Source organism: Tamandua tetradactyla, chromosome 14 (assembly GCF_023851605.1).
Source record: "Tamandua tetradactyla isolate mTamTet1 chromosome 14, mTamTet1.pri, whole genome shotgun sequence".
In the NCBI taxonomy this organism is placed as follows: Eukaryota; Metazoa; Chordata; class Mammalia; order Pilosa; family Myrmecophagidae; genus Tamandua; species Tamandua tetradactyla.
In genome coordinates, this window is record NC_135340.1 from 20,927,330 (window position 1) to 20,951,917 (window position 24,588).

The following is a 24,588-nucleotide window of genomic DNA, read 5'->3' on the forward strand; positions in this document are numbered from 1 at the left end:
AGTGGATCAAGGAAGAAATTACAAGAAAAATCAGTAAATATCTCAAGGCAAATAAAAACGAGAACACAACATATCAAAACTTCGGGGATGCAGGAAAGACAGGACTGAGAGAGAAATTTATTGCCCTAAATGCCTATATTAAAAATGAAGAAAGATAAAAAAAATTGGGGAATTAACTGCTCACCTGAAGGAATTAGAAAAAGAACAGCAAACTAACTTCAAAGCAAACAGAAGGAAAGAAATAAAGATTAGAGCAGAAATAAATGAAATTAGGAACATGAAAACAATAGAATCAACAAGACCAGAAGTTATTGTTGTTGTTGTTTTTTAAATAAAATCAATAGATGCTTTGCTAGGCTGACCAAAAAAAAAAAGGGGGGGGGGAGAGAGAGAAGAGATGCAAATAAGTAAAATCAGAAATGGAAGAAATGGGAGGGAGGACATAATTATTGACCTCACAGAAATAAAGGAGACAATGAGAAGATACTTTAAAAAACTATGTGCCAACAAACAAGACAACTTAGACAAAATGGACAGTTTCCTAGAAAGCATGAACAACAGCATTGACTCAAGAAATAAAAAACTTGAACAAACTAATCACAGGCAAAATAACTGAATCCATCATCAAAAACTTCCCAACAAGGAAAAGCCCAGGACCAGATGGCTTCACATATGAATTCTACCAAAAATTCAAGAAAGAATGACTACCAATCTTGCCAAAACTCTTCAAAATAATTGAGACAAAGGAAAGCTATGTAAGTCATTCTATGAAGCCAACATCATCTTATATCACAATATATCTTCATCTCACAGCACAATGGAAAAGCTAAGCATTTACCTTCAGCCTGTTTGAGAAAGTCCCAAATTTCATATTTCATTCCCCTAGATCACAATATTGTCAATAGAACATAATGATCACTACAGGGAAATCATAATTGGGAAGGGCTGGGGTGATGAGTACTAAGGGCAACGTAGATGGCAAGAAGAAAAAAGGGCAATAAGGTTTGGGTGTGGAGTGAGGAAAGGGACCAGAAAGGTCAATGCTATTGTCAAGCCCACACCTCCTCTTCCACTTCTGCTCCCCCGTTTCCTACCTCCCATCCCATGCAGGCTAGGTCTTATTTGGTAACTAGTAGCCAACTACAGAGACAGGTCAGAGAAACACAGGCAGTCAATCTGAGTTCTATCATTTAAGACTGCAGATCTTTAGGTTGATTCCTATTTACTATTTGGGGCTTCAATTTAGAGTCCAAGTAAGACACAAAGCCTTCTTTAAAATTTTAAATGACATCTCCTCCCATCAAGGCCACTATCTGTAAGAGAATGTGCTTCTCAGAGCTTTGGTTGAGATGTTTCCACCTGAGAGCACTGAGGGCCAGATGCCCAGGGTCCTGCTTTCCTTGGGACCTTACCTGTTCCTTTGTTCCAAAGCCCAGTCTTTATCTCTGCATGCCTTTCAGCACCCCATGCCTTATTTTGCAGAAGCTAGAAGCTCTCTAAATATACCCCAAGGTTTCTAGCGTCAGAGTTCATTCCAACTTTAATGTGTGTGTATTTTCAGGGTAAATGTGTTCAAAATGAACAACTCAGACTGTGACTCCATGTGAATTTTCATATGTGATCTTGGATTCTTCCTTAGCTCCGTTTCTCCTAAGGATGCTGAGAGTGCCCAGTGTTATATCAGCTAAGGAAAGAAAACCCATAAGGAAAATAATGCCAAGTGGTAAAAACAAAGAACCACAAAAACTGAACAAGGATGCTGTCATTCTCTACCCCATCTCTCAAAGATACACAAGGAACTCAGAGGCTGTGTGTGAAACTTTCTTAGGGCAATCATATATCCCAGTTAATGGTGTTTCCAGAAGCTGTTTCACTCATTACTAGGCAGGGATTTCATTACTGAAAAGCATATTATTCCCTGCTCATGTACGTCACAAGTATTTTCTTAAACTTCTAACCTTGTTAGAGGTTGTTTTTCCTCTGAATGAAACAAGTAGCTATTCTTTTTATACTACCATGTGGCATGATGAAGAAATTTTGTTTTGATTAATTACCCTGCTTCTTAAGGTCATATTGCTCACACCTGGGCATCTAAAAATGAAAAAAAAAATCTGGATAGAAAACTAATGTATACATGAATACATAGACTTATACTTAGAAAAAAGCATTTTTTAGTTTTCAGAAAAACAATGATGTAATACTCATTTATATAAAATAAATATGTTTTATAGTCCAGTTATTACAAATGTCAACAGTACAAATCCATGTTCAGCAAGACTAGGTCTTCAATAGAATGACTTAAAAATTTAACTTCACTGTGCGGGCGTGCACACGTACACACACACACACACACACACACATTCACATCCATTTTCTATTTCTGCTGACTCCTTGGTTCTTAATTTGTCTTGAATACTTTGAGAAGATGCTTTGGAACCTTCTCTACAAAGAAGATTTGAATGTTCCCAAAATACATTTTACATACAGTTTGAGAGTGTTTACAGAACTTCTGAAACCAATCATGGCCCCTCTGTTAAAAACTTCTGTGGCAGAGACAACTTGTGTTCCCCTTTGTACCTACTAAACAAAGCCCCTAATTTCTATGCAGGTTACTACACTGCTAGGGTTCTACCTCCTATGTAGACATTAGCACTGCAAATTCTATTCTTCTAAGAGCCTTAAGGAAACATAAAATCTAATGTTCCTTGTATGAAAATAGCACTTGTGAAATATGAAAAATTTAAACTATTACAATGCCTTACTTAAATTATGCTTAAAGAAAATCCAGTAGTATGGGGAAGTTTAGTGAGAACAGAGCATAGCCTTTAAACCTCCATTTAGTGATATGCTAAATGAAATGAAAGGCATTCACTTTAGCCCTACTTAACCTTTTTCTCCTAAGCTCAATTCCTATTCTCTATAAATGTCTTAAAATTAGTGAAATGATTTCATTTATATTTTCTTCACCCCAAATTTATAAGTGACATAGAATCAAATGTGTACCATCTCATCATATTTGCCATTTGATGGAAGCTGGTACCACAATTCTACATCAGAAGAAAATTTAAATGAAGGCAATATGTCTATCAAACGAGCCTTATATTAAATGTAAATTTCTTTACTCTTTAAGATAAAGGGGCAAATTTTTCAACTCACTTAAACATAGCAAGCATTTAGGAACACTGAAAGGTACAGTGCTAGGATATGGAGTGGGGGGAAGGTAAAAAAAGATTCTTGGAGGGTCTCTGGGTTCTCTCCAAGAACCTACCATGTACTAAGTAAGACAGTGTACATATGGTGAGCACAAGGCAGGGCATGATGCAGGCTGCATCAGAGGTATCCAAGAAGGGTGATGCAAGCACAGAGGAAATAAATGAATGTTATTGTCCAAGAAGGAGTGAGCAGATGGCTTCATGGATGAGGCAAAGTTTGAGCTGGTCCTTGAAGGATGTAACCTCTGCAGTCGGGGACAGGCATGGGAAGGAAGCCCACGAGTAAATGGACAAGACAGGCAACATGTTTGTAGGATCCCATGCAAAGTGAAAATGTGCAGCCCCTTGATTAAACACTAAGAATTCTAAGAGGGCAACAGACAGCAGAATGTTCAGCCAAGCAGGAACCCTTGTGCATGCAGTGCCCTGTGTGACAATCAGGGTGGTCTCCCATGAAGCTGGCCTGAAGACAGGCACCACTGCAGTGGACGCAGCAGAAGCACAGAGAGGCAGGGGAGGGAGCCCCAGGAGCCTTGGTGGAGCTGGTGCATGGTGACATTACTGCCAAATATAACTATGTAGCTAAAGAAGATACAACAATTCTTCTAATTAACCAAAGGCAGGTACTGCTAACCATGCTATGGGGATGGGTGGAAACTAGGTACTTAGAGAATGTAAACAGAATAGGTAAATCAAACAAGCGTATCCCAGAATATGGATTTCTTTATCTCCTATAAGCCTAGGCTTATAGTAACTTTGTTATTGAAAATGTCACTCAGTTTCCTTAAGTTATTTTGCACTTGGGGTGGGCGAAGGGAAGTGATATATATTCCTTCTTGCTTTCCAATTCATCTCCAATTGAAATTCAAAATAATTGGAGGGAGTGACTTATAAGCCAAGTGAAAAAACAACAACAGGTATTCACATTTTTAGTGTGGCATCATATTTCAAATTTCCTGCTTTTTTTGCTCATTTAGCGTAACAGTTTGTCACCCAATGCTCTGATAAAGCCTCCAGATTAGAAACTATTCTGCTGACATGTTTTATTTACACTACACCTGCTTTTAGTTTTACAGTTCAGTAGCAAGTAGTGCTGCACAGCTCCTCACATTAGCCCTGAAGCTACTGTAAGCTACAAGCGGCTGCTCTGTAAGCATCAGAACAAATTCTCTGTAGTCCCCATAGAAATCCCATGGAATGCAGTTTCCTGCTGGTTTGTTACACTGCAACAGAATAATGATAATATAAGGATAGCCTACTAGATTATACAATGAAACAAAACTTGGACACCATAGCCCAACCAGAAAGACTTTAACCCTTCTCTTCTGCAATTAAAGCGTCCTATTTACATGGAAAAGTTGTTGTGAATAATCCCACCAGGGAGTCAGTGTGACCAAAAATAAATCACCCAGTGCTTTCCGACAGGCCAAGCCCAGTGCTTGGCACCTAGTACAAAAAAGTATTTGTTGAGCAAATGATGAATGCTGACCCATTTATCCTGATTGATTTTTTCCGCCCCAAACCTAACTTACACTCTGCTAAATAAGTCTCTCTTATACCTTTTAGAGAATACTTTAATATATTTTTCTACGTTTTAATCCATTCCCTAAGAATTCTCACAAGTCTATATCAAAAGCCCTATTACATTTATAATGGGATAACTATGAAAAGGAAAATTATCGTATTAATTCCCTGTCACCAGTACAGAACGCGGTCAGTGAACTGACAGCAAAAAATGTCAAATTTAACCAGATTTTTTTTTCATTTGTGCTATAATACAGCACAAGCACTGGATTCTGAGAGTCAATATCTCAGCTGTGCCCTTACTAGCTGTGGTACAGAGCAAGTTACTCAACTTTCCTTTGCCATGAGTTCCTCAATTGTAAAATGGGGATACAAAGATTAATTATTTCATATTGTTATTTGTACAGATTAAATAAGATCACACCATTAAGCAGTTAGTAATGTATATAACAAATGGAAGTACTTAATAAACACTAGTTACTATTATTCCAATAATAGCAAACAGGATATCGTGTCTCTTGTAGTTTTTAAGTTATTCATTTAAATAACATTTTTAAGTATTTAAATAATATGCAATTTTAGAATAAGAAAACATGAATTTAAAAAACAACTTGGAATGATATTTGTGGCTAAGAATTTCTTCTTAAATAGAAGATCTATTCAAGAGCATGATACAAAACTGATTACATAAAACAAATACTTTTCATGTTGAGTTACTTCAAAAGTTTTCTATTGCATTCCCCAATAAGTAAAACTTAATAAAATTGAAATAGTTATAAAACTACTTGGCAAATATGAAATGTACTTTAACATTTACTGATGGAATTTGAAAATTGTGTTTTAATACTTGGCCTCATGAAATAAAATAGTAAGAAAGCCATTGACTCTAATAATACATTATATGAGTTTTAAAAGACAAATCAGAGAACACAGGGATTTTACAAGTATTGAATTAAAACCTCACATTAAATCTTATTATCATGTTGAAATGTTTGGTTGTGCAAAAAAAGCCAATAGACAAGCTCTTTCTAAAAGAATTCTGTCATTTCTTCACTCCCCATAATCCTGCCAGCTTCCCAATGTTCCTTTGACAGTATAATCAGTCAATTCAATCAGAGAAATTCTAAAGTACAATGGTAATTTTCTCTCACTTTTTTCTTTACACTGTCAGTTCAAGCCACCTGCTGAAAGCATTGATGTGGAACAGCTCAGTATTAGCTCTGAAATTAGTACCAGTCCCCAGTTAAATACCTGGCACATTTGGTGGAGGGTAGAGATTTTCTTAATGGCATATAAACCCATCAGTGGAATCAGTGTGTTGCTTAAGCTAGTCTTTTATCAAGTCATTCATACTGGTCCTTGGTGGTATCACAACACCAGGAAAGGAAAGGAAAATGGGTTCAGGGACACAGACCACAATTTTGAAATATGATACATCCACATAAGTATTCTGAAGGATGATATTACTAAACAAATTTCTAAACTGAATATCCCTTCTCTAGCAATAGCTAAAATGTCTAATAAAGTCTCTATAAAGTGAAATACTCCATTTTAAATGCAGGATTATTTTCCCTTAAATTTCAACTTATAATTTGCTTCTGTATGCACATTTTTCACATGTTCCATTAAACAGCAAGTAAAGTGCATTTACCTCTGGTATTTTACATGTTCCAGCACCTTGCCTGGCCTGCCAAGCTCAGCAGGTAGGTCGGTGGCTACTGACTGAGGCCGCAAGGATGAAAGGCATTTACTACATCTTCTCAGAGGGTCATCAATGGACAACATGTACAAGATTTATGCTTTAAATAATGAATGAACTAAACACCTTCAGGTAATTGGCTGTGTGAAGCTTCACAATAGGCCAGATAGCTTTTCTGAACAAAGTAAAATAAGATTAAATAATGAATGAAGAGTGAAGAGATGCTTAAGCCAAACTAAAACTGCATTTTTTAAAAGGCAAAAGTTGTGGGTAAGTCAGGTTTTCATGATCTTAACAGGTGTTACTGAGGCTTCCCCTCTTACTTTGGCAACAGTGATGATTTCAAAGATGTGTTTTCTTCCTAGATTCCCAGTGTTGGGCATAGAGTGATCAATCTTCCAATTCAAACAGCATCCTGCTGAGTGATGGAGGTTTGTCCACAGTCTACCCAATGTTTGATTTCACTTGCATTTTATAAAGACAGAATCTGATGACGTCAGAGGAGAACTATCCCAGAAAACTTTAGAAAAACAAAGCTTCTGACACATATACAGATTCAATACTATCTGCCACCACAGGGACCAATAAAGAGAAGTTCTGTCAAGAAGGCTTCCAAGTCAGTTATAGTACAAACGCTACTCTTGGGCCTTTTCTGTTGTTGTTAACAAGAGGCTGATGATGTTTGGTTGTTGGCTTTGGAGAAAATAAGAAATTGAAGTCAATGGATATGTAAGTCAGAAGCAAGAGAAATCTCTAAAAGGGACTAAAACAGATTCAGGCATGTGTGTTTATGGATGCCAATTTCATCATTTTTAATGAGTCATACTTAGCCTACTTTATTAATTTTTTAAAAAGATCAGAGAAGATTAAGTAGTCATTGTTAATTCTGTTAAGTGTGATAACAGCATGGGGCTATGTAAATAAAATGTCCTCAACAGCAAGAGACGCACATTAAAGTATTCACAATAGTAAAGAAATGATGTCTGGAAATTGCTGTAAAATACCACAGGGAAAAACAAGGTAAACGGAGATTAGAGAAAATAAGAAAATGTTATCAAATGGAGAAATGTTAATAATTGTTGAATCCAGATATGGGCAAACGGAAATTCATTATTCTGTATTCTTCTTTGTTGTATGCTTGAAAATTTCCATAAAACAATGTTTGTTTTTTTTTTTTTTTGAAGAGTGGAAGTAAGTAGGTATCTAATACCACTCAATCTACATAAATGAGTGAGTAAATTGGTATATAAGAAAAGGCTCTTTCCAAGGCTTGGTAAAATACAGTCAACAAATATGTACGAGTTCTCACCATGAGCCAGGCAAGGTGCTAACTCACTACTGGTGAGGATGAAACATGGGACTCGGGGCCGTATAGCTGCAGGAGAACGCTCTGCAGGACAGCTTAGGCATCCCCTGAGAGAGGATGAAAGCAATCAGCTCTTAGGTCTGGCTCCTTCACAACCTTTAGGGCTGGGAATAAATGTCACCTCCCTCAGCAGCTATCGACAATCCCCACATTTTATGTAGATACCAACCCCTCAGTCTCCACCTCCACCCGATTATTTCCCTCAGAGTACAGGTGACAGTCATTGTTTGTCTCCTCTACCACAAAGTAAACAGAAAGCCTATCTTTCCAGTTCTCCCCCATATTCTTGGCTATAGGATTAGCAACTATTAGTCCCTCTTCAACACCCCTCCACACTCTTAATCTGGGGAAGAGATCATCATGAGCTTACTGCTTCTATTCCCAAAGAGATATACCATTTCAAGACTACAGAACTAGTATTTGGACCTTGTAAATCAGGATGCCAAGTATAGTGATGCATCAACATGTTAGTATTAGGATCCTCACTCAGAATCTTAATTTTCTTAATGTAATTAACACTTGCAAATTGGAAGCAGTGATAGAGAACGTCAGCTTTGGGATCAGACATACCTGGATTTTAATTTCAATTCTTTTCACTAGCTGTGTCATTTGGGAAAATTACTTAATACTTTCAAACTCTGCTCTCTTCATCAATAAAATGGACAGGATATTACCTAACTCACAGCATTTTAAATTTTATTTTAAAATTTCTAACATTTATAATCTATATGCACCAAGCAATAAATTCCCCTTCCTCCCTCCATCCTCTGTTAACCTCTAATTTACTTTCTGTCTCTATGAATTTGTCATTTTTAGACATTTAATATGAGAAATCATACAGTATTTATCTCTATGTACCTTGCTTATTTCACACAGCATAATGTTTTCAAAGTTCCACTAAGTCACAGCTTGTTCCCAAAAGTCATTCCTCTTATTCCTTTGACTCACAAGGTTTTGAGAAATCAAAACTTAAACTTATATAACATTCAGGACATATAGTAGGCATTCAATAAATGTGTCCTTTCTCTGCATCATATTCCCCCCTTATAAGGCCTTCAAACTAGTGAAAGAAAATCTGTGCAGGAGGATGGTACAAGGGTAGTTCAGTGGTAGACTTCTCACCTGCCATGCAGGAGACCTGGGTTTGATTCCCAGCCCATGCACTTCCCCAACGCCCCCCCATCCCCAAAAATTCAACAAATGATGCTGCAATAACGGGATACACACATGGAGAAAGAAAGAAATGTGACCCCCACCACACAGTACACAAAAACAAATTATGCAGAGTTTAATTTAAGCTGGAGTAGATGTCTTTAGCCTCTAGATGGAAGAGTATACATTTACATTCTCCTAGAGCTCCAAAACTTACTAAGGACAAGCTAGTCATTGCTAAAGTTAAATGACCATTTCCCAGCCAGTGCTTGAATACACACCAAAATGTTTGCAGTTTTCCACTGATTGTTCTTGTATTATGTATATTTAACTCAATTTCAGATTTATTCAAACTATCTGGAGAACATATTCCTTATATATACACTACAATGAAGACCAATCAGGAGGGTATGTGAACTAAACGTGCCTGAGAAACTTAAGGTGTTTCACCTGGTAAAGAAATGCCTCAAAGGGCATATGCTAGCCGTCCTGTGGCCTGACTGTGGATCCTAAAGAAGAAACCAAAAACTACAAGATGACATTAAACACAGAGACTGCAAAAGAGAAATGCCTCAAGTTACATGCCTTTAAAAAAAATGAATATAAACTTTAGAAATTATATGGAGTCTGGAGTCACAGACCTTTCTTTGGTTCACTATAAATCAGACTATTTGGAGTTTTAACTAAACCTGAAAGAATAATAAAATAGTTGCCACTTTTTGATCACTTAATATTTGCCAGATACTTGGTTAAATGATCTAATATCTCAAAACTTGGTTAATAAACCCAGAAAGATAGACTTTATATTCTCATTTTATAGACAATTAAGTTAAGGGGTAGAAAACATAACCAGCTTGATCATGGTACCACTAATAAGTGAAGAGGCTTGAGTTTGAATCCAGATCTTCCTGGATGGAAAAATATGCTCTTTCCATGATGTCATATACTAGACAAATTCTTAACCTTGTCACAGTGTTATTTATATTAGAATAACTAGAATTCGTTTATAATATGCACAATGTTGAAATAATAAAATTCCATTTTTAAGAGGAGGGAGTTGTAACAGAGAAGATAGGATTCAACAAATGAGTAGTACTACTGAATCATTGTATTGCTATTTCTTTTTAGTCTCCTGCATATTAGAGCAGCTAGAAGGAAATACCTGAAATTGTGTAACTATAACCCGTACCATATTTTGAAGTTTGTTCTATAATTACTTGCTAAAACGTACTTTGAAATCTATCATTTTTGTATATATGTTATATTTCCCAATAAAAAATATTTAAAACATTCATTTTTAGAAATCTAAAACTGTTGTTCGTCACTAATTCAGAAATACTTGCCCCTTGCACTTAAAATTCTGTTAGCATTGTCTTCATCCTATGCTAAAGATGATTTCTATTACAGAAGCTATACTTAATAGTGAACTAGTAAGAAAAGAGACTTAATATATATTATTAGATATTATGCATGCAAATTTATACAATATATAAAGAAACTGACTAAAGACACTGATTTAAATCTCATTCACAACTTAAGTTCTGAATGAGGGAAATCTGAAGTTCACAAGAAGACGTTACTATCTGCAATCACAGTCTTAAAATTATTAGAATTCCCGGTGCCTGCCCATGTAAAAAAAAAAAAATATATATATATATATATATATATAAGAAGCCTCACAGGAAAGTGAACCTGCATGCAAGCCAGTGCAGGCAACCCTGCCCCAGACCCTGGCTTCTTAAACAGGAGGGTTCACTGCCTTGCAAAGTGTACACATTCCATAAACACTAGATTTAGCAAAGTTATATATAAAATGTAGTCCTATTCCTTGACTCATGGATAACCTCAACAGCAGGTTACAAGATACATATTTCACCACTAAAAGATTAAGAGATAAATGATGAATTTTGTATTTACATCACTAAAGGGAAATATGTGATTATGATACCTCAGTTCTAGACAAATTCAGGGTACGTGTGTGATATATTGGCTAGTCCTTCCTGTGAACATTCCTGCAGTGTAGAAATTTCCTTATTCAAGGACAAGTTCTTTCACCTTCCCACCTGTCCTATAAAATGTTAAATGTCTGAGACAGGTGGCCTGTTGGACACCTAAAACCCTGCGTGTACAAAATATGATTAAAATCTGATTTTAGGCTCCTTGATAAAGAAGAGTTTTATGTTTAAGCAAGAATCTGTAAGAACCTGAAAAACATGTCAAAGATAATTTGAACCCTACATAACCAAAATCTCTTTAATTCTGGAGCAGCATATGCTATCAACAAACTTTTGCTTGCTCCATTTCCCCATAGATAACTGTAATAATGCCTATATATCAACACCAAAAAGGTGTAAAAAAATGACCAGTTTTTGTTGACTTAATTTTTTCCCTTCCCTCCTGAACTGACTAGTAGTTTCAGAAATGATACTGTTATGTTGTTCTTTTCTTCAAGTTCTAGTGTACTAGTTTATCAGTTTTCCTCTTGATCCTACCTTATAACTGTAACTATAGTTCTCCAAAGCTGTATTTATAAATATTGCATTTATAGTTAATAAAAATAGTTAATAATGCAGGCTGAATTCCATATTTGCATATTACAGAGCTCACTGAAAAATATATTACTCGAAAAAATATGAAGAATGATTATACTTCATATAAATGCCAAGTGCACTGTGACTTCCCTGAAAACTAAAACATGCAAGGGAAGAATTTCATGGCTATTTGTTATGAACCACTCCCCATTTTATATTTGTTGATGGAAAGCTCCATATGATTTCTAAAATGTAACCCATTTCTTTCCCAGAAAAGATGGAGGGAGTTTCATTGAAATCCATTTAGTGAGAACTTAAATCTTTGCTGAGTTTAAGTTGGGTACAGAATACTAAGCAATGATCACTGCAGATAATTAAAATTTAAAATGTTAAATGATTTATCATCTTGTAAATAATTAAGGAATTTAAAAATCCAAGTAAGGAAATGTTAGAAGAGAATATATATTACCAATCTATTTTCTAGAACAATAATATATGAGAGTATGTTACCTACATTTTATTGTTACTGGTAATACCAGCAGTGACTTTAATTTCAAAAGCTTTAGCAAACTTAATGAAATTAACTTAAATCGATTGGCATTCTGATCCAGCAAGTATTAAACACATCAAGGTAAAAACAAGGCCACTGTGACAAATTCAATAGATCAATCTGCAGTGATGCAAAAATCCAATAAATTGAAATTTAGGTAAAGAATATTCCACAAATGCCAAACCCCTCTATGAAATAAAGGAGTATTCATTTGAGACTATATTACTCAGTATAACTACCATGAAATCTGTAATTGTGTTATTCTTTGATTCTACAGCCTTAAAGCAAGTTTCCTTCATTTTTAATGTTCCTATTTTTAATATTTTCAGTGCACAGAACTGGACACCTAGGCCTCCCCTTTGCTCTTCTCTCATTCAATCATAAATCTTTACTAAGCAGTCATCTACCTTTCCTATAGAAAAATAGCTTTCAAAAGAAGTTTTTAAAAGAAGTTTAAATTAAGTAATAAATTGCCAGAGGTAGATGAAGAGAGGTCTCTTTCCCATAGTGAAAATATGGTAATATTAATCTAAAACATAGCACTATTAGTCACCATTTTGAAGTTGCAGGTTTTCCCAAAATAGTAATAAAAACACACAAAAGAGTATGTTTAGATTTAAAAATGGAAGTCTTGACTAGGAACACAAATCAATTACAAATATCCACTCCAAATATATAAACTTAAAAGGTAAAATTCTAGGTAGAAAATCTTGGGTAGAAGGCTTAAATGGTCATTCTACAAACATATCTTATATTTATTCTCCTTAAAATGACAATATGGAAATCAGTTCCAACATAGAACAAAACAACAAACACATGCATAGAACTAATTGTCACATTTGTTCACTGGGAATTAGAACAAGAATCAGGAATCTAGAATCCTTTACTATGAGAATAAGAAATAAGTGATGCCATTGTATTTTAGGTATTACTTTTCCCTCAGCATTTATCATCTTTATATGTAACTAAATTCCTTAGCACCTTGAGGACATGAATGGCTTTAGATCTGTAGGAGGATTCAAGATCAGTGAATGCAAAGAGTTTTACAAATAGAGTGCTCGCTTGGTCATAAAAGGGAGAGAGGAAGCATGCATTTCTCTGAAAGCTGTCCTATAGAGCACAAAGCCAGAGACACCTGGACTCTGGGCCTTAACTCATAGCTTCTGGCCATTAAACACTCTCAGATGTTAATCTAGGATATTGGCATAGCAAACATTTTCAAAAAGATTATAAATACATTCCTTAGGATTAAAGGTAAATTAAAGAAAAGGCAGTCAGGAGCATAAAGGAACAACAATTCATGAACGGCCAACTAATCTTATACCAGCAGCATAGCCACATCCATCAGCACAACTGTCAATGCAGTGAATTGGGAACCTGGTCTCTCTTTAGAAATCATTCCACCAGTTTACCACCAATGCTCCAGGAGCCAGAGTGGAAATCCTAATTAGGACATAGAGGCAGGAAACAGAAAAGCGAGAAGGTCAACTCTGCCAATACTCTTCATAATAAAACCTCTAAATAAGGTTTCTACAACAAAGAGCTCCGCCTTAAAGATGTCAGCCCGGGCTCACATTGTATGCTCCCATCCTATACAGCAATAAAACTATATTAAGGGTTATTGTTTAAAGATAAGAACCCATTTGAAGACTGAAAAGAAGTAAAGAGATATCAGCCATGATATTTATTGAGGTGGTAAGCATATATGGGTTGGTAGAAACTGATTCAGCAGCAATGAACAAGGGATCCTAAACTGATAGTACAGAAAATCGTCACCAATGTGTTAAAATCAGGAGCACAAGTTATTTGTGGAGTAACTCTGAGGAGGGAGGATCGTGTTGAAGGGTTGGTGCTTATAATGAGAAGGATTATAGGAAAGCTGTTGGTAAAGCAGTTAAGATCCTGGGCCAGTTTTCAGGAACACTCTGTAGGGGAGAGGGAAGGAGATCTGGTTATTTTTTCTCTGAAGAAGGTTAAACAGAGGCTCTCTAGAAAAGGTACCAGGAGCAGTTGAGGACCCAAAATATGGCAATCAAGTGATAATATGTGCTCTGAGAACCTGGCCCTTTCCTTGCTTAGATCCCAGAACCCTGCAACCCTTCAAATGAAAGGATGGAAGTTACTTGAAGAAGCTGACCAGTTCAAGAAGAAAAAATAAATAAAAATAACAGATGTCAGGGTTTCCTGCAGTAGGACTCACTCAGACTACTCAATAAATCTCAAAGTAATAACCAAATTTCCATACTCATAACATCTAATTCACTTCATCAGAAAGGGTAAAGATCTTAAGACAGCTAAAGAAAGGTTTTAACATGGAAGACAAACCAACAAGACAAGAGACAAGGCAAATAAAAAAACGGTAACTCGGAAGAAACAGACTAAACAAGGAGAAGAAAAGTGTATAAAAAAGGCATATTCATGTTGTCAATCATTAAAGAAAATAGATATTACATTTAGAAGTAGAGAATGGGGTAGAAAAAAGAATATTCAGAGAACAACATAAATCTTAAAAAATTAAAAACATAATAGCAGAATAAGATAAAACCTGAATAAGGGTTAGAAGAAAAGAATGAGACAATCTAATAGAAAGTCAAGCAAAAACAAACAGAAAATGGAAAGCAGAGTCTACAAACTCCAGCATTCAAGTAAAAATGCAAGATAGAGACCAAAGAAAACAGGAAAGAAGTTAGAGAAGTTATTGAAAACCATTTTCTAGAACTGAAGAATCTGATTTCAGATTTAAAGGTTCTACAGAAAACCCAACAATTGAAAACAGATTGATACCACATCACACACAGAAGTGGGAAATTTTAGAACATTCAGGGAGAAAGTTACACACAAATGATCATAAAAATCATTCAGTATCTCTCAACAAGATCAGACGCTATATGACAATGGGAAAAATGCCCCCCTATTCTGCACAAAAATTATTTATTTCCTAGAATTCCACAAAAAGCACCAATCCAGTGAGAGGGCAGAATAAAAGATACTTTTAGTTATTCAAGACTCCCAAAATTTACCTTTCAACAACTACCAGAGGATGTGCTCCAGCAAGAAACAAAAACCAAGTAAACCAAGACACAGGAACACGTATGACAAAGAGATAGGAGAAAGTACACAGCCTACCTACAAATGGATCCCCAGGATGTAGGTAAGAAGGGGTGCCAGAATGACGATGTGAACGCACCTGAACGTCACGATGAAAAATGTGTGGTCATGAAAAGAACGGAGTACCATAATTGCAGAAACCCTAGATAGGCCATCTAAGCATAATGAATGTCAGTGGAAACATTACTCTTATCAGTAAGATATACAATAATGCTTGCTCATAGAAAACATAGAAGGAAGGAAGGACAGACAGAGAAGGAAGGGCAGGCAGAGAAGGAGTAGTGAAGCTCCTTACATGAATGGCAACACTGAAGAACAGTGTCTATCTTTAAATCATCATGGTAAAAGTATCCTTAAAGACCAGGGTTTCCCAATCCTGGCAATATTGACATCTGAGGTCAGATACTTCTTTGTTGTGGGGGCCCGTCCTGTGCATTACAGGATGTTTAGTCCTATCTCTAGTCTCCATGCACCAGATGCCAGTAGCATAGCCCACCGCACCTATGCCAGTTGTGATAACCACAAATGTCTCCAGATACTGCCAAATAATCTTGGGGAGTGGGGAGTGGTGCATAAAATGCCCTTGGTTGAAAACCGCTCCTATAGAGTGAAAGGTGAAAGAAAATTAAAATCCTCCTGGAAAAAGATATTATGGAACCTACCCATCAGACATTCATACCACAATACTTGTACGTGCTCAGACAATTTCTAGACAGGTATGTGAGATTACTAGCAGTTGGTTATCTCTTTTGAAGGTTGTGAAAGAGAACTTTTCATTATTCACTCTTTATTCATTTTTTAAGAAACTTTATATCATGGACATAGACACCCTCTTTCCAAAAGTATGCCTAAAATTAAATATTTCCTTAAACAAAATTATTAATGCACATATTCTCTCATCTACAATTCTACTTCTAGGAATTTGACCTAAAATAGGTCCTATGTATATAAAATTCTGTGTTCAAAACTATTATTTGTGATATTTTTTGTAATAACTAAAAAAGCAAATAACCTAAGTGTTCAGAGACAGAATGTTATGAAATAAATTATGTACCCCCACCCCCATAAAATGGAATAATATACAGCCATAAAAAAGAACAAATAAATTTGTTACATACTAACAAAGTATGATTTCCAAAATAAATCATTAGGTTAAAAAGGCAAGGTGAAAAAAGTATTCATATTTTATGTATATACAAGTAAATACACATCTTATCCACGCCCTTTTCTTTTATACAAATTCATGGAAATGGTTAACTCTAAAGCAGATTGAGTGACAGGATGCCAGTTATGCTCTTCTGTACCCTCTGAATTTTAAACCACATGAATATATTACTTATTGACATTAAAATAGAGTAAGATGTGCACCGTGTGAGTTTTTGTGCTCCAGTAGTTTGGCTGGGTTACTTTCTCAAGCTATACTCAGGGGCCCAGGATTCAGATTGCCTCCTTGGGAGAACAGTCACAGCCTCATTGCCATAACGTAGAAACTGTTGTTTTTACAAGGCTATGCTCCAAGGAAATTTGACAAAGAGGCCTGCTATGCCTCTGAATGGCACTTTATACTGAATAGAATGAAACAGTTATTCTTCAGAATTTGAACATTAAAGGTTTAAAATATAATGGAACATTATAATAATAAATGATCTTTCACTCCTATCTGGAAATATGGCATTGAAGCTAGACTAAAAACATGTTTTACTCTATCAATAGGATATAGATGTTATTTAAAATAGTGAAATAGTATCTGGTTCTAAGTAGATGTCAACAAAGAAATTGGCTAAGAAAGAAAGAGCCAGCAGGGAGGTGGCAAAATGACTTTGTAATCCAAAATTTGACTCTTAGCTCAGTTTGCTCTTGGGTTAAAATAGAGAAAAGAGCATAAGATCAAAGACAGTGGTAGTGAGTTCTGGCTTAGCTGTACTCATAGTATAATCTTGGTGAAATCATTTAAGCTACAGTCAAGTGGGGATAATTCCTGAATACAGAAATGTGGGGAGGATTAATGAGCAAGAAAACAACAATAAAGAACATCTGAAGACCAAAGCAGGGAAAGCAAAATTTTTCAAGTTTAAATATCAAATTCATTTATTACAAGGTAGTCTAAAAAAAAAAAACATTAACATGTACAAGAAGCCACTTGGAATAGTTGCAGTATCAAAATACTAATTAGATAATCAATATTTGATCCATCTCTTTCATAATAATCACTTTTGAAATTAGAAAACAAAAAAATGCAGCAAAATCTATCAATTAATGGCCGATGCATGCTTCAACAATGGTTTAATTCTGACATACGACGCCATAGAGCCAATACAATTGATAAGGGATGGGTTTAAGGAAGGGCAGGCAATCTCTTAAACTTCTGCAGGTGCTATTTTAATTCAATAAGTATTTTTTGAGTAACCACTAAGTGGCAGACATCACTAGACAACTGGACATAAATGAATAAACCAGCTTCAGACTGGACATATAGTTTAAAAGGAAAGTCAGACCAAACAAAAGGTAACAACACAAGGCAAATTGTGATACAAATCAAGTGCATCAAAAATGATAATGAAGTATACTTTATTTATGACCATAGGCATCTGAGAACATGGCCAAGAGAAGATGTGATTAAGAGCATCCTTGAATAACACAGGAATTTAAGTATTATTGAAGAAAAACGAGTTTGAAGCAGAAAAATTAAAAATACCTATGTGCCGTTTACTTGGTACACAACATTTACAAGAAATACAAACACATTCTTACTTTTCATGGTAAGAAGAAAATCTAGGAAGTGTGTCAAGTTTTCTAAATAATTTGAAGTATAGCTAGAACCTTTATACATCTTCATATATGGTTTTTACATTGATGGAGGGAGATAAAGTAGTAAGTCTGTTATTCTATATATGTCACAGACTTTTCACAGATAAAAGCTATCAATGAACCAATCATCAGTAAATATACATTGTGTCATAAGTAACACATAAGTGGTCACCAAATAACTCTAACGCAGCACTGTCCAATAGAAATAATGAAAGCCACATAATTTAAAAGTCTCTATTTAGCCACATTAACAACTTAGAAAGATCATCAACATGATAAAGGGCATATATGAATTTAAAACTAATTTAATATAATATTCCCTAAGATTAGGAATAAGACAAGGATGCCTAGCCACCATCATTTTTCAACATTGTTCTGGAAGTTCTAGTCAAAGCAATTAGGCAAGAAAAGCAATAAAAGCACCCAAATTGGAAAAACAGATGTAAATTTGTCACTATCACAGATGAAATGACCCTATATAGAGTTAAAATCCCACCGAATTCACAAGAAAGCTACTTGTGAATAAATGAATCTAGCAAAGTAAAAGGGTACGAGATCATCACAGAAAAATCAGCTTTGTTTCTAAATCAGTAGTGAACATCCTGAAAAGGAAATTAAGAAAATAATTTCATTTACAATAACACTTACAAGGATAAAATACCTAGGGATAAATTTATCCAAAAATGTTGGAGATTTGCACACTGAAAATTAAAAATCATTGCTAAAAAAAAATTAAAGGCCTATATAAGTGGAAATGCCCTTCATGTATTGGAAGACTTGATTTCTTTAAAATGTCAATACTGCCAAAAGGGATATAAATATTCAAAGCAATTTCTGTTTAACTTTTAACAGCCTTCTTTTCAGAAATGGAAAAGAAGATCCTCAAATTCATATGGAATTTCAAGGGGCCACAAATAGCCAAAAGCCTCAAAAATGAAAACAAATTTGAAGAACACACACTTTTCAAATTCAAAACCTACCACAAAACTACAGTAACCAATACTAAGGTTCAATGAGCTAGAATTGAGATTCCATGATAAAACCATACATCTATGACTTCCAGCAAGGGAACCATAAAAAAACCAAGGGGAAATATTGGTCTCTTCAACAAACAGTGTTAGGAAAAGTGGGTTTCTACCTGCAAAAGAATGAACTTGAACCTCTACCTAATATAATATATAAAAGTTAAAACACAATGGAATAATGACCAGAATATAATAACTAAAATCATAAAATTTTTAGGAAAAAAAACCTTAATGTCCTCATATTGGTCACTAGATTCTTAGATAATAACACCAAAAAAAAACCTAGATAAACCGGATCTCGTAAAAGTTAAGACTTGTGTCTCAAAGAACATTATTAATAAAGTGAAAAGACAAACTACAGAATGTTGAGAAATATTTGGAAATCATATATTTAAAAAGGGTCTAATACTTAGAACATATAAAGAACTCTAACAACTCAAAAAAAAATTTAAAGCTTGGCAATGTTTGAATAGACATTTCTTCAAAGAAGATACACAAATGGCCAATAAGCACATGAAAAGGAGTTCAACATCATTAGTCATTAAGGAACTGCAAATCAAAACCACAATGATATACCACATCATACCCACTAGGATGGCTATTATCAAAATTGGAAAATAACAAGTGTTGATAAGAATGTGAAGGAATTGGAACCTTCATGCATTGCTGGTAGGAATGTAAAATCATGCAGCTGCTGTGAAAACGAGTTTACTAGTTCCTTATAATTAAACATAGAATTACCATATGATCCAGCAATTCCATTCCTAGGTATATATTCCCCAAAGACTTGAAAGCAGGGATTCAGGTAGATATTTGTATACCAATGTTCCTAGCACTGTTATTCATAATAGCTAAATGACAAAAACCAACTAAGCGCCCATCAATGGCAAATGCATAAACACAATGTAATATACATACAATTAAGTATTACTCAGCCATAAAAAGAATGCAGTTCTGACATGCTAAAACATCGATGAAACATCATGCCAAGTGAAATAACTCGGGTACCAAAGGACATACAATGTATGATTCCACTTACATGAAATATCTAGACTGAGCAAATTCATCCAACAAATAAGATTAGTAGGAACTGGGGAAAAGGAGGAATGGGGAGTTACTGCTTAATGAATAGAGAGTTTCTGTTTGTGCTGATGAAAAAACTTTGGAAAATAATTAGTGGTGATGGTAGCACAATATTTTGAATGTAATTAATGCCAATGAATTTACACTTAGAAATGGTTAAAATGGCAAATTTTATATTATATAGAAACATAAATAACATTTTTAAAATACACAGATAAAACTGGACATTTTTGTTAACCATGGCTTTTTATCCATTATATAACCTAGGCTAGGAAATTTGCTGCTAATTACTATGTCAAGATTTAATGATAAAAATGTAATATGAATATTTTTAAAAATTTAAAGTGACTGAACTTAATTTTAATATTTTATTTAACCCAACTTATCCAAAATATTATAATTTAACAGGAATCAATATGAAAAAATATTGAGATACTTTACATTATTTTTGTCTCATGTTAAGTGTCTGAAATCTACTGTTTATTTTGCATTTATAGCATATCTTAATTCTGATTTGTGCTATATACCCTATCAGGGCTCAATATGGCTAACAGCTACTATAATGGACACTGTTGTTCTAAGGTACGGTTGATATACCAAATAATTGTACTTAAATCACAATAAACATATGAATGAATGAATGATAATGTGATAATATTTTTATATACTTATTGTTCCTTAGGTTAAGTCAGTTTAATTTCTAAACAAAGATGAGATAATATATGAAACGTCCCCAAATCAGTACCTAACATAAAATCAAAATTTTGTGGAAAAAAATATAAAATCATAGTTTTGATAAGAGTAATTAATGTTAATTTAACCAAATATTCAGAATGGATTGCAACATGATTACTTAGCATTACCATAAATATGCCTCAGAGTAGGAAAGTAGCAAGGGCAAGAGTTTAATTATGGATGGACTTTCCATTGTTTCTTTCACATTATACATGTTTCTTGAGGGCTTTACCTCTTACCATTTGTTGTAACCAAATATATTCTTATACTATAACCAAATTTGAATTTAAACTTATTCAGTGTGTATATGTATGTATACACACAAGCTTTCTCAGATTCATTAAAGCAATTCATATTGGAATACTGAAGTGAAAATATTCTTACTGTATTTACATGGTAATCTCCATTCTTCTTTTTTTTGCATGGGCAGGCACTGGGAATCGAACCCAGGTACTCTGGCATGGCAGGCAAGCATTCTTGCCTGCTGAGCCACTGTGGCCCACCCTCCATTCTTCTTATTGACTATGTAAGTCTCATTTTCTTCCAAATACGTATCTGGCAACTTATAAAACCCTAAAATAAGTATTATCATTCACATTTTACTCTTAAAAATCTGACTTTTTATCTTAAGCTAAATACTAAGAAATAGTCATTTCTATTTCTGTCTCTTAAATTGGCTATTGGTAACTTATTATCCTAATTAAATAAATTTGTCATTGAACTTTTCATTTTCCTTTCTAAGAATTTTACAGTTACAATGAAACTTAGAAATACTCTAGTCCAAGTCCCACATTTTCTACGTGGGGAAACTGAGTCCTGGAAAAGTCAAGTGACTTGCAAAAATCAACTGGTTATTTAACAGTTAAGTAAAGTCTTAACTTCCTATCAAGTCTACACCACTATGCCAGTAAGAGCATTTTTACATTTAATAACCACTTCTTTATTCTCTATAGAATGTGGAAGGAAGAAAGCAGAATAAATTCAATCAATAATTTCTCATTCAATTACTTTAAAGACGTTTTACTTATTGCAAAGATAGACCATTGTGCCCATCTTTTCAAAAAAAGAAAGAAAAGAAAACCTCATATATAACAAAAATCTTAACTTTCTCCACATATAAATTATGAAGTGATTATTTGCATTAGAAAAGATTTTACTTTACAAAAAGTTTATGTAGCAGGGCTCCTTGAAATATCAAGTCTCTTGTAGAACAAAAGGGAATAATGAGGCATAAAATTCAGCTGTTGTGTAACTTCTACTTAGACGCCTTCTCTGACGGAGGTAATAGCCTTCCACTCCACTCCTCCTTCCTGCCCTCTGGTAAACCTCTATCCAGGTCACGATTTATTTAAACATACCAATATCCAGAGAGTAAATCATCATTCGACCATAGTTAAAGGCATTCAAGGGCCAGGAATTGTGCTAGACAATAGGTTATAAGGGTGACTAAGACATAGATACTTACCGACTTCAAGAAGTTTAAAGTCTCCAAAACATTTTTATTAAAGAATACTACTATTCCTAGTTTTCTTCTCTGCATATCCTCAATTCAGAAGTCCCTGAAGGCAGGGTATTATGTCTTTTTCATAATTTGGTCTCCAGGACTATTGAATCAGGCTGATGCTTGATTCAGTAAATGAATACTTAATAAGAGATACCATTTTTTAATGCTACCATGTGCCAAGTACTGTCCAAGGTTTATTGAGGTATCTTCATTTTATTTGATCCTCACAAGAACCAGATGAGATGGGAAGTTCTACAGGGAGGACATTCATGCTCAGAAGTTAAGGGAGATGGTCCAGCTCACACAATTTGAACGTGGCAGAGCAGTAAAGCAAACTCACATCTGTGTGACACTCAGAAGTTCACACTTTCCCCACTTTCCAAACTACCAAAATGTGACATCTACAGAACATGCCTAGACATCCATAAGTCAACATACGTATGCCTAGGAATTAATCGCAGATGCAGAAAAAAGTGCAGGAAAGGAATGAAATTTCCCATCTTCTTTTATAAACTCATCTTTTGTTCTGTAGACATGTATTCTATATCTATTCACAAGGTGATGCTCTAACGGGTACACAGCAACTACGAGGCAAAATCATGAAGCATCTAAGATTCTTTATTTGGTGAGTCACTCACAGATAAAACCATCAGTAATCAAGTATAGATTTTCAAAGGAAGCACATTTCTTCTTCTTTTAGTTATAGATATATTTTCTTTGAAAATGATTTAAAAACTACAAAGAACAAGTTTCCAGTCACACAGGCGTGGGATCACATCCTGGCCCCGCCACTCCCTAGCCACGTAGTCTATAAAATAACGTAAGAAGAGGGGGCTGCAAGGGTAGTTCAGTGGTAGAATTCTCGCCTGCCATGCAGAAGACCCAGGTTTGATTCCTGGCCTGTGCACCTCCCCTACAGCCTCTGCAAAAAAAAAAAAAAAATCTACAACTAGTGCTGCCAATAACAGGATAGTCACATGGGAAAAGAATGAAATGTGACCCCCAGTATACAGCATTCCACAAAAAAAAACAAAACAGGAAATGGTTCGAGGAACTTCCAGGGAGATGGCTGAAGAGAGTAGCTCAAGATTAGCACTGCTCTATGGAAAAGTTAGAGAAGGGACAGGAAGGCCACTAACGTGGCAAGTCGGGAGTGCAGCTGACCTGGAAGAGCCTTCTGCACCACATAGAGCAGCATGAGATGCAGAGGCCGAGGAACTGAGAGACAGAAAGCTGGAGCCTGGTGCAGAGGCACAGAGCCATGGAGTCTGGGGTAGTGCACAGACGGAAGCTGGAGACTAGGAAGCCAGGACGTGTTCCTTGGGTGTGCTGCCCTCACCAGCGCAGCCCCATGATCAGCGACTCACCCCACACACCTGAACCCCATCACCTGCATCCATCCCCCACACTCCAGGTGCCCCTACCCCACCAGTCCCCAGTGCACGTACCTGTCCCACACCCCTACCCCAAGCACAGCCCAACCCACCTCTCCTGCACCCCAACTGAGCACTACCTCCCCTTCCCTGTTTCCTGAAGGCTGTTGCCAGTGCAGAAAAGCTGCAGACACTAATCTCCATACCCAGGCGACCCCTGTCCCTTGCCCCTCCCCCCCCACCATCATGTTGCACTGTGTCACCCGGCCCTCACTGAGCTCTGTGCATCAGTTTATGGCACTCCTAGGTCCATGTGTGCACATGGGCCCTCAATCACGTCATTCAGCTCTATGAATCTCAGTTTACAGCAGTCTTAGAACTGTACATGTGCACAGCCCTCAGCCACACTTCCCAGCTCTGAGAAAGTGCTGACCTGTGCAGCGGAGTCACATATACTCCCAATCCACAAAGGCATAACGCCAACCTCTGCATGCTCACAAAGAGCCCAGTGCCTTAGACCAGCACACAGCAGGGTTATGCTCTCCTGTCCCCCAGACCAGTGCACCCACACAGCTACATCCTCCCTGGCCACTGGGCACCCACGTTCACAAGCATCAGCATAACAACCCCAACCTGTGCCTATACCTGCCCTGAAACAAATCACTACAGAGTGCCCCACCCTGTACCTTGTTCACTCCTGTATAACCATCCCGCAAACACAAGGCCTTAGACTACTGAAAGAAATCAACTCCCAAAGTAAACCAATCAAGATATTTACATGTCAGGAAGACTGCAGAAGATCACTAAGCATATCACAAAGAAGACAGTTATAATGACCTAATGACCAAATTAAAACACCTGAGGAGACACAAATGTTGGAACAACAAATCAAAGATGTTCACAGGAACTCTACTTAAT

At 35.8% G+C, this 24,588-nt stretch overlaps 1 protein-coding gene across 8 annotated transcripts in view; it reads right to left on the reverse strand.

Annotated features, from left to right (window-relative positions):
* NPAS3 (neuronal PAS domain protein 3) overlaps window positions 1-24,588 on the reverse strand; it is a 927,883-nt gene that overhangs the window by 719,816 nt on the left and 183,479 nt on the right. The gene's annotated exons all lie outside the window — the stretch shown is intronic.